The sequence below is a fragment of the Pristiophorus japonicus genome, unplaced genomic scaffold (genome assembly GCF_044704955.1).
Source record: "Pristiophorus japonicus isolate sPriJap1 unplaced genomic scaffold, sPriJap1.hap1 HAP1_SCAFFOLD_258, whole genome shotgun sequence".
In the NCBI taxonomy this organism is placed as follows: domain Eukaryota; kingdom Metazoa; phylum Chordata; class Chondrichthyes; family Pristiophoridae; genus Pristiophorus; species Pristiophorus japonicus.
In genome coordinates this window covers 552,575-567,171 of record NW_027252318.1, presented here as the reverse complement: position 1 = coordinate 567,171, position 14,597 = coordinate 552,575, and the positions used below count along the sequence as shown (strand labels likewise).

Sequence of the window (14,597 nt, the reverse complement as noted above, 5' to 3'; positions counted from 1 at the left end):
CTCAGAACGACAGGGGACGGAGCAGGAAAGAGAGAGGAAGGGAAAAGAGAGAGTGGAAGGAGTGAGAGAGAGAGGGGAAGGGGTGAGAGAGAGGGGAAGGGGTGAGAGAGAGGGGGAGGGGAGCGAGAGGGGGAGGGGGAGACAGGGAGGAAGAGAGAGGGGAAGAGGAGAGTGAGGTTAGAGGGGGAAGGAGTGAGAGAGAGGGGGAGGGGAGAGAGAGAGGGGGAGGGGAGCGAGAGGGGGAAAACCTGAAAGGAAAGGCAAAAGAGAAAGACAAGAGGGAGGGACAAGGGAATAGGGGAAAGAGAGAGATGCAGGGGAAGGGGAGAGTGTGTGGAAGGGAGTGAATGGAGTGAGAGAGGTGGAAGGAGTGGTTAGCAGACAGAGGGGTTGGGAATAGAATAAGATAGACAAGGAAGGAGAGTGAGATCGTGGGAAAGGGAGAGAGATATTTCGATGGAGAGAAAGTATAACAGAGATGAGAAGAGGAGAGCGGAGAGTTGCTAAAGGGTCAGTCTCAGAGCTGTTTAATATTTATAATTAAAGCCCTTGTTAATTGACAGTGAATTTTGAGTAGGCCGCAGTGGAATTTGATCCCACAACCCCTGGTTTACTAGACCAGTGCTCTAACCCCTGAGCTATGGAGCCAACTGCTTTGAGAAAGATAGGGGAAGGAGCAGGAAAGGGAGGGGAAGGGAGAAGAGAGAGTGAAAGGAGTGAGAGAGAGGGGAAGGGGAGACAGCGAGGAAGAGAGGGAGGCGGGGAAAGAGAGGGAGGGGATGGAGAGAGAGAGAATGTGGAAGGGTGGGGAGAGAGTGGGAGAGAGTGGGTGGGGAGAGAGTGGGGAATGAGTGAGAGAGAAGAAAGGAAGGGGAGACTGGGAGAAAGGGAAAGGGGAGAGAGAGGTTAAGAGGAGAGAGGGAGAAGGAGTGAGAGAGAGAGGGGGAGGGCAGAGAGGGGAAGGGGATAGAATGAGAGAGAGGGAAGGGGAGACAGCGAGGAAAAGAGTGAGGTGGGGAAAGAGAGGGAGGGGATGGAGAGAGATAGAGTGTGTGGAAGGGTGGGGAGAGAGAAGGGAAGGAGTGGGAGAGAAGGGAGGAAGGGGAGACTGGGAGAAAGAGAGAGGGGAAGGGGAGAGAGAGGTTAGAGGGGGAAGGAGTGAGAGGGGGAGGGGAGAGAGAGGGGGAAAACCTTAAAGGAAAGGGAAAAGAGAAAGACAGGAGGGAGGGAAAAGGGAAAAGGGGAAAGAGAGAGAGTGGAAGGAGTGAGCGAGAGGGGGAAAGGGGAACAAGAGGCAGGGGAAGGGGAGAGAGTGGGGAAGGGAAGAGAGAGGGGAGGGAGGGAGAAGGCGGGGAGAGGGGAATGAGGGGAAGACGGGGAGAGTGATAGAGGGAAGGGGAGAGAGAAGGAGCCGGGTAGAGAGAAGGGAAGTGGAGTGTGAGGGGAAGGAAGAGAGAGGGGGAAGGATAGCGAGTAAGGGGAGAGAGGGGGGATGAGAAAGAGGGTGTGGTGAGGGAGGGGGAAGGGGAAGGGGGAGAGGGGAATTAGGGAGAGACGGGGAAAGCAAGATAGCGGGAAAAAGATTTAGAACGGGTCGTGATGGCGAAGGGAGATGAGCCTGTTGTTCCAGAGTCGGTCTGAGAGCTGTTTCATATTTATAATTAAATCCTTTGTTAATTAACATCAAATTTAAATACTGAGCTAATTTTGAGTCGGCCCCAGTAAGATTTGAACCCATGCCCACGGGTTTAAAACACCAGTGCTCTAACCCTTGAGCTATGGAGCCACCTACGCTCGGAAAGACAGGGGAAGGAGCAGGAAAGAGAGAGGAAGGGAAAAGAGAGAGTGGAAGGAGTGAGAGAGAGGGGGAAGGGGTGAGAGAGTGGAAGGAGAGAGAGAGAAGGGAGGGGAAGAGGTGAGAGAGTAGAAGGAGTGAGAGAGAGGGGACAAGGGGAGAGAGGGGAAGGGGAGAGAGTGGGATGGAGTGAGAGAGATGGAAGGGAAGACAGCGAGGAAGAGAAGGATGTGGGGAAAGAGAGGGAGGGGATGGAGCGAGAGTGTGGAAGGGAGGGAGAGAGAGTGGGAGAGAGAGGGAGGGGAGAGAGCTTAAGGGGAGAGAAAGGGGAAGGAGGGGGAAGGGAAAAGAGAGAGTGGGAGGAGAAGGGGCGGAGGAGGGGAAGGAGTGAGAGAGAGGAGAGAGGAAAAGAGAAGTGGAGTGAGGGGCAAGATAGAGGAGGAAGGAGAGAGAGGGGAAGGAGTGAATAAAGTATGATAGTGGAGAGGGGAAGGGAAGAGGGTGAGAGGAGGGAGGGGGAAGGGGAGAGAGGGGAATGAGTGAGTGATGGGGAAAGCGATAGCGGGAAAGGGAGAGAGGGGTAAAAAGATGTAGAATGTGGAAGGCGGAGAGCGATTTTGATTGAGAGAAAGTGCAATCGAGACGAGAGCCTGTTGATCCAGGGTCGCTCACGGAGCTGTTTGATATTTATAATTAAAGCCCTTGTTAATTGACATACTGAGCTAAATTTGAGTAGGCCCCAGTGAAATTTGAACTCACGACCCCTGGTTTACGAGACCATTGCTCTAACCTCTCAGCTATGGAGCCGCCTGTTTAGAAACAAATAGGGGAAGGAGCAGGAAAGAGAGGGGAAGGAAAAAGAGAGAGTGGAAGGAGTGTAAGAGAGAGGGGAAGGGGAGAGTGAGCGGATGGAGAGAGGGAAGGTGAGACAGGGAGGAAGAGAAAGGGGTATGGGAGAGAGAGGGAGGGGAAAGGGAGCAAGAGGGGAAAGAGTAAGAGAGAGGAGAGAGGAAAAGAGAGGGGGAGGGGCAGAGCAGGAAGACGAGAGTGAGAGGGGAAGGAGAAAAGAGAGGGGAGGGGGAGAGAGAGGGAAGGAGTGAGGAAAGAATGAAAGTAGAGAGGGGAAGGAGAAAGGGGAAGGAGAGAGGGTGAGGCGAGGGAGGGGAAAGAGGAAGAGGGGAATGAGTGAGAGACGGGGAAAGGGAGATAGTGGGAAAGGGAGATAGTGGGAAAGGGAGAGAGGGGTAAAAAGATGTAGAAGGGGAGAGAGGGGAGAGAGGGAAGGGGAGAGAGTGGGGAAGGGGAGAGAGTGGGGAAGGGGAGAGAGAGGGGAAGGGGAGAGAGTGGGGAAGGGGAGAGAGTGGGGAAGGGGAGAGAGAGGGGAAGGGGAGAGAGTGGGGAAGGGGAGAGAGTGGGGAAAGGGAGAGAGTGCGGAAGGGGACAGAATGGGGAAGGGGAGAGAATGGGGAAGGGGAGAGAGAGGGGAAGGGGAGAGAGTGGGGAAGGGGAGAGAGAGGGGAAGGGGAGAGAGTGGGGAAGGGGAAAGAGTGGGGAAGGGGAGAGAGTGGAATGAGTGAGAAAAGTAGTGGGGAAAACGAGAGAGCGGGAACGAGTAAAAAGAGGCAGAGTGTGTAGTGATGGGGAAAGTAGGGAGAGAGGGAAAGGGTAGGTCAGGGGACGATAGGGGCGAGAGACAAGAACAGGAAAGCCTTTTGATCTTGGGTCAGTCTCAGAGTTGTTTAATATTTACAATTAAAGCCCTTGTCAATTGAAAATGAATTTAAACAATTTTTGAATCGGCCCCAGTGCAATTTGAACTCACAACACCTAGTTTACGAATCCAGGGCTCTAACCCCTAAGCTATGGAGCCACTTTTGCTGGCGAAGATCCGAGAAGGAGCAGGAAAGAGAGGGGAAGGGAAAAGAGAGAGTGGAAGGAGTGAGAGAGAGGGGGAAGGGGAAAGAGAGGTGGAAGGAGAGAGAGAGAGAGGAAGGGGAAAGAGAGACAGGGGGATGGGGAGATAAAGAGGAAGGGGAGAGAGGGTGGAGAGAGTGGGTAGGGGAGAGAGGGAGAGGGGGGAAGGTGAGAGGGTGAGGCGAGGGAGACGGAAGAGAGTGAGAGAGGGGAATGAGTGAGAGACGGGGAAAGCAAGATGGTGGGAAAGGGAGAGAGGGATAAAATGATATAGAATGGTTCATGATCGTTGTTATATATGTAAACCTGTAAATACCTTGTGTAACCACCAGAGGGCTCATTTCCTGGAGTTCCAAGGGCTCCCACAATCCCTTCGGAGCACATGTACTTAAGGAGGCCTCACAGGCTGGAGAGGCAGTCTGGAGACCTGCAATAAAAGACTAAGGTCATACTTTGCTTTGAGCCCGCAATATCTGGTCAGACTCTTTATTCATACATAACAATGCGTGACGAGATACAGATGACTACCACAACGATGCAGAGAACAGTGGGCATCCTGGAGAAATTTTTGGAGGGAGATGATTGGGAAACCTTCGTGGAGCGACTCGACCAATACTTCGTGGCCAACGAAATAGAAGGAGAAACGAACGCTGCCAAACGAAGGGCGATTCTCCTCACCGTTTGCAGGGCACCAACGTATGGCCTCATGAAAAACCTGCTTGCTCCAGCGAAACCCACAGAGAAATCGTACGATGAGTTGTGCACACTGGTCCGGGAGCATCGGAACCGAAGGAAAGCGTTCTGATGGCGAGGTATCGGTTCTACAAGTACAAGAGGTCTGAAGGCCAGGAAGTGGCAAGCTATGTCACCAAGCTAAGGGGCCTTGCAGGACATTGCAAATTTTGAAGGACATTTGGAGCACATGCTCAAAGACTTCTTTATACTTGGCATTGGCCACGAAACTATACTTCGCAAACTTTTGACTGTAGAGACCCCAACCTTGAGTAAGGCCATAGCGATAGCCCAGGCGTTTATTGCCACCAGTGACAATACTAAGCAAATCTCTCAGCACACAAGTGCTGCTACAAGTACTGTGAGCAAAGTGATGTTGCTTTATAAATATTTTATGAAGGGGAGAGAGAGAGTGGAGGGGTGTGGGGAGGGGGGCAAGGAAAGGGAAAAAGAAGGGAATGGGAGAGAGAAAGAATGAGAGAGTCTGAAAGGAAAGGGAAAGTAAGGAGGGAGAGCGAAAGGGCATAGGCAGAAGAGAGAGATGCATATTTAAATACTAAACTAACTTTGAGTAGGCCCCAGTGAGATTTGAACTCACGACGTCTGGTTTACAAGACCAGTGCTTTAACGCATGAGCTATGGAGCTACCTGCTGTAAGGAAAACAGGGGAAGGAGCAGGAAAGTGAGGGGAAGGGAGACAGGGAGGCAGAGAGAGGGGAAGGGGAGAGTGAGGGTGGAAGGTGTGAGAGAGAGGGGAAGGGGAGAGAGAGGTGGAGGAACGGGAGAGAGTGGTGAAGGAGTGAGAGAGAGAGGGAAGGATAGATTAGGAGAAAGATAGAGGGACGGGGTGAGAGAGAGGGACGGGCAAAGAGAGGTTAAGGGAAGAAAGGGGGAAGGAGTGAGAAAGAATGAAGAAGAGGAGGGAGCAGAAGGGAAGTGAGACAAGGGGAGGGGAGAGAAGTGAAGGGGAAGGGAAGAGAGGGAAAGGAGTGAGAGAGGGGGAAGGGGAGACAGGGAGGGGAAGGAGAGATAGGGAGGTGGGGAGAATGTAGAATGTAGGAGGGAGAGAGAGAAGGGAAGGAGTAGGAAAGGGGGAAGGGGGAAATAGAGGGTGGAAGGGGAGAGAGATGGGGAACGGAAAGAGAGGGGAAGGGGAGAGAGAGGGAGAAGGGAAGAATCTGAAAGGAAAGGGAAAGGATAGAGAGTGGAGGGAGGGAATAGAGAGTGAGAGAGAGGAGGGGAGGAGGAGAGAAAGGAAGGAAGGGGAAAGAGATGTTAAGGGGAGAGAGGGGGAAGGAGTGAGAGAGAGAGAGGGGGAGGGCATAGAGGGGGAGAACCTGAAAGAAAAGGGGAAAGGGTGGGAGGAATAACACACAAGTATTTAAATACTAAATTGGCACGAGTGAGATTTGAACCCACAGACACTGGATGACAAGATCAGTGCTCTAACCCCTGAGCTATGGAGCCACCTGCTCTGGGCAAGACAGGGGATAGAACAGGAAAGAGAGGGGGAAGGGAAAAGAGAGAGTGGACGAGTGAGAGAGGGGGAAGGGGAGAGAGCAGATGGAGTGAGAGAGGGAAGGTGAGACAGGAGGAAGAGAGACGGGTATGGGAGAGAGAGGGACGGAAAGGGGAGCAAGAGCAGAAGGAGTAAGAGTGAGGAGAGAGGAAAAGAGAGGGGGTGGGGCAGAGAGAGGGAAGGAGTGAGGAAAGAATGAAAGTAGAGAAGGGAAGGAGAGAGGGGGAAGGAGAGAGGGTGAGGTGAGGGATGGGGAAGGGGGGAGAGGGGAATGAGTGAGAGACAAGGAAAGCGAAATAGTGGGAAAGGAAGAGAGGGGTAAAAAGATGTCGAACGGGTCATGATGGGGAAGGGAGAGAGAGATTTGGAAGGGGAGAGAGAGTGTGAGAGAGACGAGAAGAGGAGAGTGGAAAGGGTGTGAGGGGAGCCTGTTGTTCCAGGGTCGGTCTCGGAGCTGTTTAATATTTATAATTAAAGCCCTTGTTAATTGACAGTGAATTTAAATACTGAACTAATTTTGAGTAGGCCCCAGTGAGATTTGAACTCACAATCCCTGGGGACAGGAAGGAAGAGAGAGGGCAGGGGGAGAGCGAGAGGCGGAGAGGGAAAAGAGAGGGAGGAAGGGGGACAGTGAGAGAGCTGCGAAGGAGTGAGAGAGCGGCGAAAGAGTGAGAGAGTGGCGAATGGGAGAGAGGGGTAGGAGTGAGAGAGAGGGTAACGCGTGTTTAAGAGCAGGAAGGGGAGAGAGGGGGGAGGGGGGGCAGGGAGAAAGTGAGAGAGGGGGGAATGGGCCAAAGGGGGAGGGGGAGAGTCTGAGGGGAAAGGGGAGAGCGAGAGCGAGGTAAGGAGACAAAGGGAGGAGGGAGGGGGCCGAGAAGAGTGGAGACAGGGGAGGGGAGGGAGAGAGTTAGGAGAAAATGAAAAGGAAGAGGAGAATGCATGAGCGACAGTGGAAGGGGAGGGAGAGGGGAAAGGGGAGAGTGAGAAAAGTAGCGGGGAAAGCTAGAGAGCAGGAAAGAGGAACAGCACAGACTTTTGTTCCCGGGTCGGTCTCAGAGCTGTTTAATATTTAAAATTAAATCCTTCGTTAATTGACAGTGAACTTAAATACTGAATTAATTTTGAGTAGGCCCCAGTAAGATTGGATCTCACGACCCGCTGGTTTACTAGACCAGCGCTCTAATCCCTAGCTATGGAGCCACCTGCTTTTAGAAAATCAGGGGAAGGAGCAGGAAAGAGAGGGGAAGGGAAAAGAGAGAGTGGAAGGAGTGAGAGAGAGGGGGAAGACGAGAGAGAGGGAGGGGAAAGAGAGACAGGGGGATGGATAGAGAAAGGGGGAGGGGTGAGAGAGAAGGGGAGAGAGGGTGGAGAGAGTGGGTAGGGGAGAGAGGGAGAGGGGGTAAGGTGAGAGGGTGAGGCGAGGGAGACGGGAGAGAGTGAGAGAGGGGAATGAGTGAGAGACGGGTAAAGCAAGATGGTGGGAAAGGGAGAGAGGGGTAAAAAGATGTAGAATGGGTCATTTATATGTAAACCTATAAATACCTTGTGTAACCACCAGAGGGCACATTCCCTGGAGTCCCAAGGGATCCCACAATCCCTTGGGAGCACCTGTACTTAAGGATGCCTAACAGGCTGGAGAGGCACTCTGGAGACCTGTAATAAAAGACTACGGTCACACTCTGCTTTGAGCCCGCAGTATCTGGTCAGACTCTTTATTCATACACAACAACTGGCGACGAGATACAGATGACGAACCCAACGATGCAGAGAACAGTGGGCATCCTGGAGAAAATTTCGGAGGGAGATGAATGGGAAACCTTCGTGGAGCGACTCGACCAATACTTCGTGGCCAACGAGATGGAAGGAGAAACGAACGCTGCCAAATGAAGGGCGATTCTCCTCACCGTTTGCAGGGCACCAACGTATGGCCTCATGAAAAACCTGCTTGCTCCAGCGAAACCCACAGAGAAATCGTACGATGAGTTGTGCACACTGGTCCGGGAGCATGGGAACCCGAAGGAAAGCGTTCTGATGGCGAGGTATCGGTTCTACACGTACAAGAGGTCTGAAGGCCAGGAAGTGACAAGCTGTGTCACCGAGCTAAGGGGCCTTGCAGGACATTGCAAATTTTGAAGGATATTTGGAGCACATGCTCAAGGAGTTCTTTGTACTTGGCATTGACCACGAAACTGTACTTCGCAAACGTTTGACTGTAGAGACCCCAACCTTGAGTGAGGCCATAGCGATAGCCCAGGCGTTTATTGCCACCAGTGACAATACGAAGCAAATCTCTCAGCACACAAGTGCTGCTACAAGTACTGTTAACAAAGTGATGTTGTTTTATAAACCTTTTATGATGGGGAGAGAGAGAATGGAGAGGTGTGGGGAGGGAGGGCAAGGAGAGGGAAAAAGAGGGGAAGGGGAGAGTCTGAAAGGAAAGGGAAAAGTGAAAAAGCAGATGCATATTGAAATACTAAACTAATTTTGAGTAGGTGCCAGTGAGATTTGAACTCACGACCGCTGGTTTACAAGACCAGTGCTCTAACCCCTGAGCTATGGAGCCACCTGCTGTAAAGATGACAGGGGAATGAGCAGGAAAGAGAGGGGAAGCGAGACAGGGAGAGTGGAAGGAGGGAGAGAGGGAAGGTGAGTCAGGGAGGAAGAGAGAGGGGTATGGGTGAGAGAGGGAGGGGAAGGGGAGCAAGAGGGGAAGGAGTAAGAGAGAGGAGAGAGGAAAAGAGAGGGAAAGCGGGAGAGTGGGAAGATGGGAGTGAGAAAAGAGAGGGGGAAGGGGAGAGAGTGGGGGAAGGAGAGAGAGAGGGAAAGAGTGAGGAAAGAATGAAAGGAGAGAGGGTGAGGCAAGGGAGGGGGAAGGGGGAAGGGGGGGAGAGGGAAATGAGTGAGGGACGGGGAAAAAGATGTCGAATGGGTCAGGGAGAGAGAGAGTGCACGAGAGACAAGAAGACGAGAGGGGGAAGGGTGTGAGGAGAGCCTGTTGTTCTATGGTCGGTCTTGGAGCTGTTTAATATTTATAATTAAAGCCCTCGTTAATTGATGGTCAATTTAATTACTGAGCTAATTTTGATTTGGCCCCAGTGAGATTTGAAACCACGACCCCTGCTTTACAAGACCAGTGCTCTAATCCCGGAGCTATGGAGCCACCTATTCTGGGAAGCATAGGGGAAAGAGCAGGAAAGAGAGGGGAAGGGAAAAGAGAGGGTGGAAGGAGTGAGAGAGAGGGAAGGGGAGACAGCGAGGAAAAGAAGGAGGTGGAGAAGGAGAGGAAGGGGATGGAGAGAGAGAGTGTGGAAGGCGTGGGATAGAGGGGGAGGGGAGAGAGCGGAAGGGGAAGGAGAGAGAGAGAGAGAGAGCGAGGGCAGAGAGGAGAAAGGGAGAGACGGTGTGAGAACCTGAAAGGAAAGGGAAAAGAAAGACAGGAGGGAGGAATGAAAGACGGGTATTTAAATAATAAACTAGACACCCGTGAGATTTGAACTCACAACCTTTGGTTTACAAGACCAATGTTCTAACTCCTGAAGGGTTGTTATGTATCTCACACTACTGTACATAACTGTAGCTTACCATGCTATACATGACTGTAACCAGAAATGACCTGTAACCACAAGCTTACCTTACCACCAGGGGTGCACTTGCAGGAGACACTGGATACTTGTCCCAGACAGGTATATAAGGACAGGTCTCAGGCAAGTGTGGCATTCGAGAGCTGTGTAATAAAGGTGCAGGTCCTGAGTGACCTTGACTTCAGTATGTGCCTCGTGTGAATCTGTACTGCGGGGACAGGACTTTACAGTGGCGACGAGTTACGGGATTACAGAATCCACAGAATGGCGACCAACGGCTCAGATGAGAAATACAATGCGGGAGACAATTGGGAGGACGTTATAGAAAGACTCCCAGCAAAGCTTTGTAAGCAAAGACTGGTTCGACGATGATACGGCAGACAAGAGAAGAGCCCATCTCTTGACCAGCTGTGGCTCGAAAACATACGCTTTAATGAAGGACCTGCTGGCACCCGAGAAACCAGCAAGCAAGTCGTTTGAAGAGTTGGCTGGTAAGAGACCATCTGAAGCCAGCGAGCAGCCCACACATGGCCAAACACAGGTTCTACAACTACAGACGCTGTGTAGGCCAGAGCATACCCAACTTCGTGGCGGAACTTCGGAGGTTGGCTAGCTTATGTGATTTCTCCGATGAACTAAGGAGAGAAGTACTGAGAGACTTTTTAATTGAAGGAATAGGCCACGCAGGCATATTCCGAAAGCTCATAGAGACCAAGAACTTGACCTTAGAGGCAGCAGCACTGGTTGCACAGACATTCTTGGCAGAAGAAGAAGAAACGAGGTTGATCTACACTGCAGGTACGACAACTAATGAAACATCGGAACAAGGGGTTCACAGCGTGAAACAAGCCGGTACCCCCACACACAGATAAAGGCAGGAGAGCAGGCCCTCAGCAGCAGGCAGTAGCGCCAGAAGCCATCAAGGACCACATGAACGGCCGTTCACACCTCATCAACCCACAATGCGAGCAATCAACTACAGACTGAGAGAAGCTCAAGAGAGATCAGCCAGACGCAGCTCATCCTTTGGAAACAATGGAAGCGGTCTGTGCTGGAGATGTGGGGGAAGGCACTCATCAAGGGGGTGTCAATTTCAGCATGCTGTTTGCAGAAACTGCAACTATACAGAACATCTGGCCCGCATGTGCAGAAAAACGGCAGCTTGGCTGGTATACGAATCGGAAGGGTCGGAAAGCGGACCAGAAGACGGTGGGGACAGTACCCGGGATGCCGAGGTACAGCGGGTCAACACGATCAATAGCCACTGATCCTACAACAAGACGCCTCCAATAATGATGAGGGTCCTACTCAACGGGATACCCGTCAACATGGAGCTGGTTACGGGAGTGAGTCAATCTCTCATGAGCGCTCAACAATTTGAACAGCTGTGGCCGCACAAAAGAGACAGACCAAAACTCACAAGGGCCGACACCAAACTAAAGACCTATACCAAAGAAATCGTACCAGTCCTCGGGCAGCGCCATGCTCTCAGTCACACACAAAGGGACAGTGAACCGACTTCCCCTGTGAATTGTCCCCGGAGATCTCCCAGCACTGCTGGGGAGAAGCTGGCTGGCAAAACTAAACTGGAAATGGGGTGATATTCACGCCATGTCGTCAGAGGAACGGACCTCCTACTCAACAGTTCTAAGTTGATTTGAACACCTCTTTCAGCCAGGTGTGGGCACCTTCAAAGGGACTAAAGTCAAAATCTACAGCAGACAGAATGCTAGACCGGTCCATCACAAGGCCGGAGCTGTGCCCTATGTGATGAGGGAAAAGATTGAACACGAACTAGACAGGTTTCTGCGGGAAGGCATTATATCACCTGTGGAATTTAGCGACTGGGCAAGTCCCATCATCCCCGTCATGAAGCCTGATGGATCCGTACTAATCTGTGGGGTCGACAAATCTAACATAAACAGAGTCTCCCTACAGGACCAATACCCGCTGCCCAGAGTAGAGGACTTATTTGCCACATTAGCTGGAGGTAAACTTTTCTCAAAATTAGACCTCACATCTGCGTATATGACGCAAGAATTGATCGAGGTGTCCAAGCTACTCACCACCATCAACACACATCGAGGCCTTTTCATGTACAATCGATGCCCATTCGGCATCAGGTCGGCAGCTGCCATATTCCAGCGCAACATGGAAAGTCTGCTCAAGTCCATCCCGGGGACGGTTGTATTTCAAGATGACATAGTTATCACGGGCAGGGACACCGACTCCCATCTCCGTAATTTGGAGGAAGTACTAAGTCGATTGGATCGGGTAGGCCTACGAGTCAAGAAATCCAAGTGTCTGTTTCTTGCGCCCGAGGTTGAATTTTTGGGCAGAAGGATTGCCGCTGATGGAATCCGCCCAACAGAGTCCAAAACAGAAGCAATTCGCCTGGCACCCAGGCCCCGGAATGTCTCAGAACTGCACGCCTTTCTTGGGCTACTCAATTACTTTGGTAACTTTATGCAGAACTTAAGCACACTGCTGGAACCTCTCCACGTGCTGCTCAGGAAGGGGTGCGATTGGTTTTGGGGGGACGCCCAAGAACGCGCCTTCAATAAGGCACGCAACCTTCTGTGTTCCAACAGTGTTTTGGCTTTCTTTGATCCAGGTAAAAAGCTAGTTCTCACATGCGATGCGTCAGCGTATGGGGTCGGATGTGTTTTGCAACATGTCAATAGTGCGGGTAAATTACAACCCAGAGCTTATGCCTCCAGGTCACTTTTGCGGGCGGAGCGCGGGTACGGAATGGTGGAGAAAGAGGCGCTCGCGTGTGTGTATGGTGTCAAAAAGATGCACCAATATCTTTTCGGGGCCAAGTTCGCATTAGAAACCGACCACAAGCCCCTCACGTCCCTCCTATCCGAGAGCAAGGCAATAAACGCCAAAGCCTCGGCGTGAATTCAACGGTGGGCACTCATGCTGGCGTCCTACGACTATACCATAAGGCACAGACCAGGCACAGACAACTGTGCCGACGCGCACAGCAGGCTACCCCTGGCGACCACGGAAAGGTCTGATGAACAGGACTGTGAGATACTCATGGCAATCAATGCCTTTGAGTCCACAGGTTCGCCCATGACGGCTCGCCAAATCAGAGCCTGGACAGCCAGCGACCCCACGTTGTCCTTAGTAAAAAGATGTGTCCTAACTGGTGACTGGGCAGAGGCTCACGATGTCTGCCCCGAGGAATTAAAACCCTTTCACAGGCGCATGCATGAGCTATCACTACAAGCAGACTGCCTGATGTGGGGCAGCCGAGTAGTCATGCCTCTGCGAGGTGGAGAGGCATTTGTCCGGGAGCTCCACAGCGAGCACCCGGGGATCATTCTCTTGAAGGCCATAGCCAGATCCCACGTCTGGTGGCCTGGTATTGACGCGGACTTGGACCTCTGCGTCCGAAGGTACACCATTTGTGCCCAACTCAGCAATGCCCCCAGGGAGGCTCCACTGAACCCCTGGCCTACTAAAGCGTGGTCGCGGGTGCACGTAGATTTAGTGGGCCCATTCATGGGCAAAATGTTCCTCGTAGTTGTAGATGTATTTTCAAAGTGGATCGAATGCACCATTTTAAACTCGACCACAACCCTCACCACTGTGGAGAGCCTCGCAATCATGTTTGCAACGCACGGAATTCCTGACATATTGGTCAGTGACAATGGTCCGTGCTTCACCAGCGTAGAATTCCAAGACTTTATAATTGACCACGGCATAATCATGTCAAGACGGCACCGTTCAAGCCAGCCTCCAACGGCCAGGCGGAGAGAGCAGTGCAAATCATTAAACAAGGCATGCTTAAAATCGAAGGTCCCACGCTGAAGGGTTGCCTGTCGCGACTGCTGCTGGCATACAGATCTCGTCCGCACTCATTGACTGAGATCCCCCCCCCCGCGCAACTGTTGATGAAAAGGAGGCTCTCATTAATCCTCCAGACATGCACGAAATCGTTGAGGCAAAGCGCCGTAAGCTGACTGAGTACCATGACAGAAATTCGAGGGGGAGATGGAATGAGATAGGGGACAAAGTGTTTGTGCTAAACTATGGCAGGGGTCCCAAATGGCTTGCAGGGACAGTAACAGGTAAGGAAGGAAACAGGCTACTGGTAGTACAAATGGACAATGGCCAAACCTGCCGGAGGCAAGTAGACCAAGTCAAAAGTAGATTTACCAACAACACTGCAGAACCAGAGGCAGACTACAATGTGGAACTCACATCACACCTGATGGACAGGCAGAGGGAACAACCTGAGGAAAGGGCAATCCCAACAGACAGCCCAGGCGAGATACCAGCAATCACACTGAAAGAACAACAGGCACCAAGGCAAACAACTGAACCACAACTAAGACACTCCACGCGAGAGCGTAGACCACCTGAGAGACTGAATCTATAAAGACAATAAGACCTTGGGGGAGGGTGATGTATCTCACACTACTGTACATAACTGTATCTTACCATACTATACATGACTTTAACCAGAGATGACCTGTAACCACAAGCTTACCTTACCACCAGGGGTGCACTTGCAGGAGATACTGGATACCTGTCCCAGACTGGAAAATAAGGACAGGTCTCAGGCAAGTGTGGCATTCGAGAGCTGTGTAATAAAGATGTACGTTCTGAGTGACCTTGACTTCAGTATGTGCCTCGTGTGAGTCTGTACTGAGGAGACAGGACTTTACACAGGGGAAGGAGCAGGAAAGAGAGGGGTAGGGAAAAGAGAGAGTGAAATGAGTGAGAGAGGGGGAAGAGGAGCGAGGGAGGGGAAGGGGAGAGAGAGGGGGTAGAGGAGAGAGGGGGATAGAGTGGGTATAGAGGGAGAAGGGGAGAGAGGGGGGAATGGGCAAGAGGGGGGAATGGGCAAGAGGGGGAGGGAAGAGTCTGATGGGAAAGGGGACAGCGAGAGCGAGGACAGGAAGAAAGGGAGGTGGGAGGGGGTGAGAAGAGTGGAGACAGGGGAGGGGAAGGAGAGAGTGGGGGAGAAAATTAAAAAGGAGAGGAGAAGGCTTGAGCGACAGTGGAAGGGGAGAGAGGGGGGAAGTGGAGAGACAGAGAG

At 52.0% G+C, this 14,597-nt stretch overlaps 2 protein-coding genes, 3 non-coding genes and 1 pseudogene across 5 annotated transcripts in view; 2 read left to right on the top strand and 4 right to left on the bottom strand.

The window, feature by feature from the left end:
- The window catches only part of LOC139247122 (nuclear factor 7, ovary-like), a 640,289-nt gene that overhangs the window by 182,291 nt on the left and 443,401 nt on the right, over positions 1-14,597 (top strand). The gene's annotated exons all lie outside the window — the stretch shown is intronic.
- The window catches only part of LOC139247112 (zinc finger protein 432-like), a 521,915-nt pseudogene that overhangs the window by 201,126 nt on the left and 306,192 nt on the right, over positions 1-14,597 (top strand).
- Positions 1-14,597, bottom strand: part of LOC139247117 (zinc finger protein 432-like) — a 420,986-nt gene that overhangs the window by 157,754 nt on the left and 248,635 nt on the right. The window lies entirely within an intron of this gene.
- Positions 576-648, bottom strand: trnat-agu (transfer RNA threonine (anticodon AGU)). Its single transcript has one exon. It is a non-coding gene; the product is annotated as a tRNA-Thr (tRNA).
- On the bottom strand, positions 2,530-2,602 carry trnat-cgu (transfer RNA threonine (anticodon CGU)). Its single transcript has one exon. It is a non-coding gene; the product is annotated as a tRNA-Thr (tRNA).
- On the bottom strand, positions 8,451-8,526 carry trnat-ugu (transfer RNA threonine (anticodon UGU)). Its single transcript has one exon. It is a non-coding gene; the product is annotated as a tRNA-Thr (tRNA).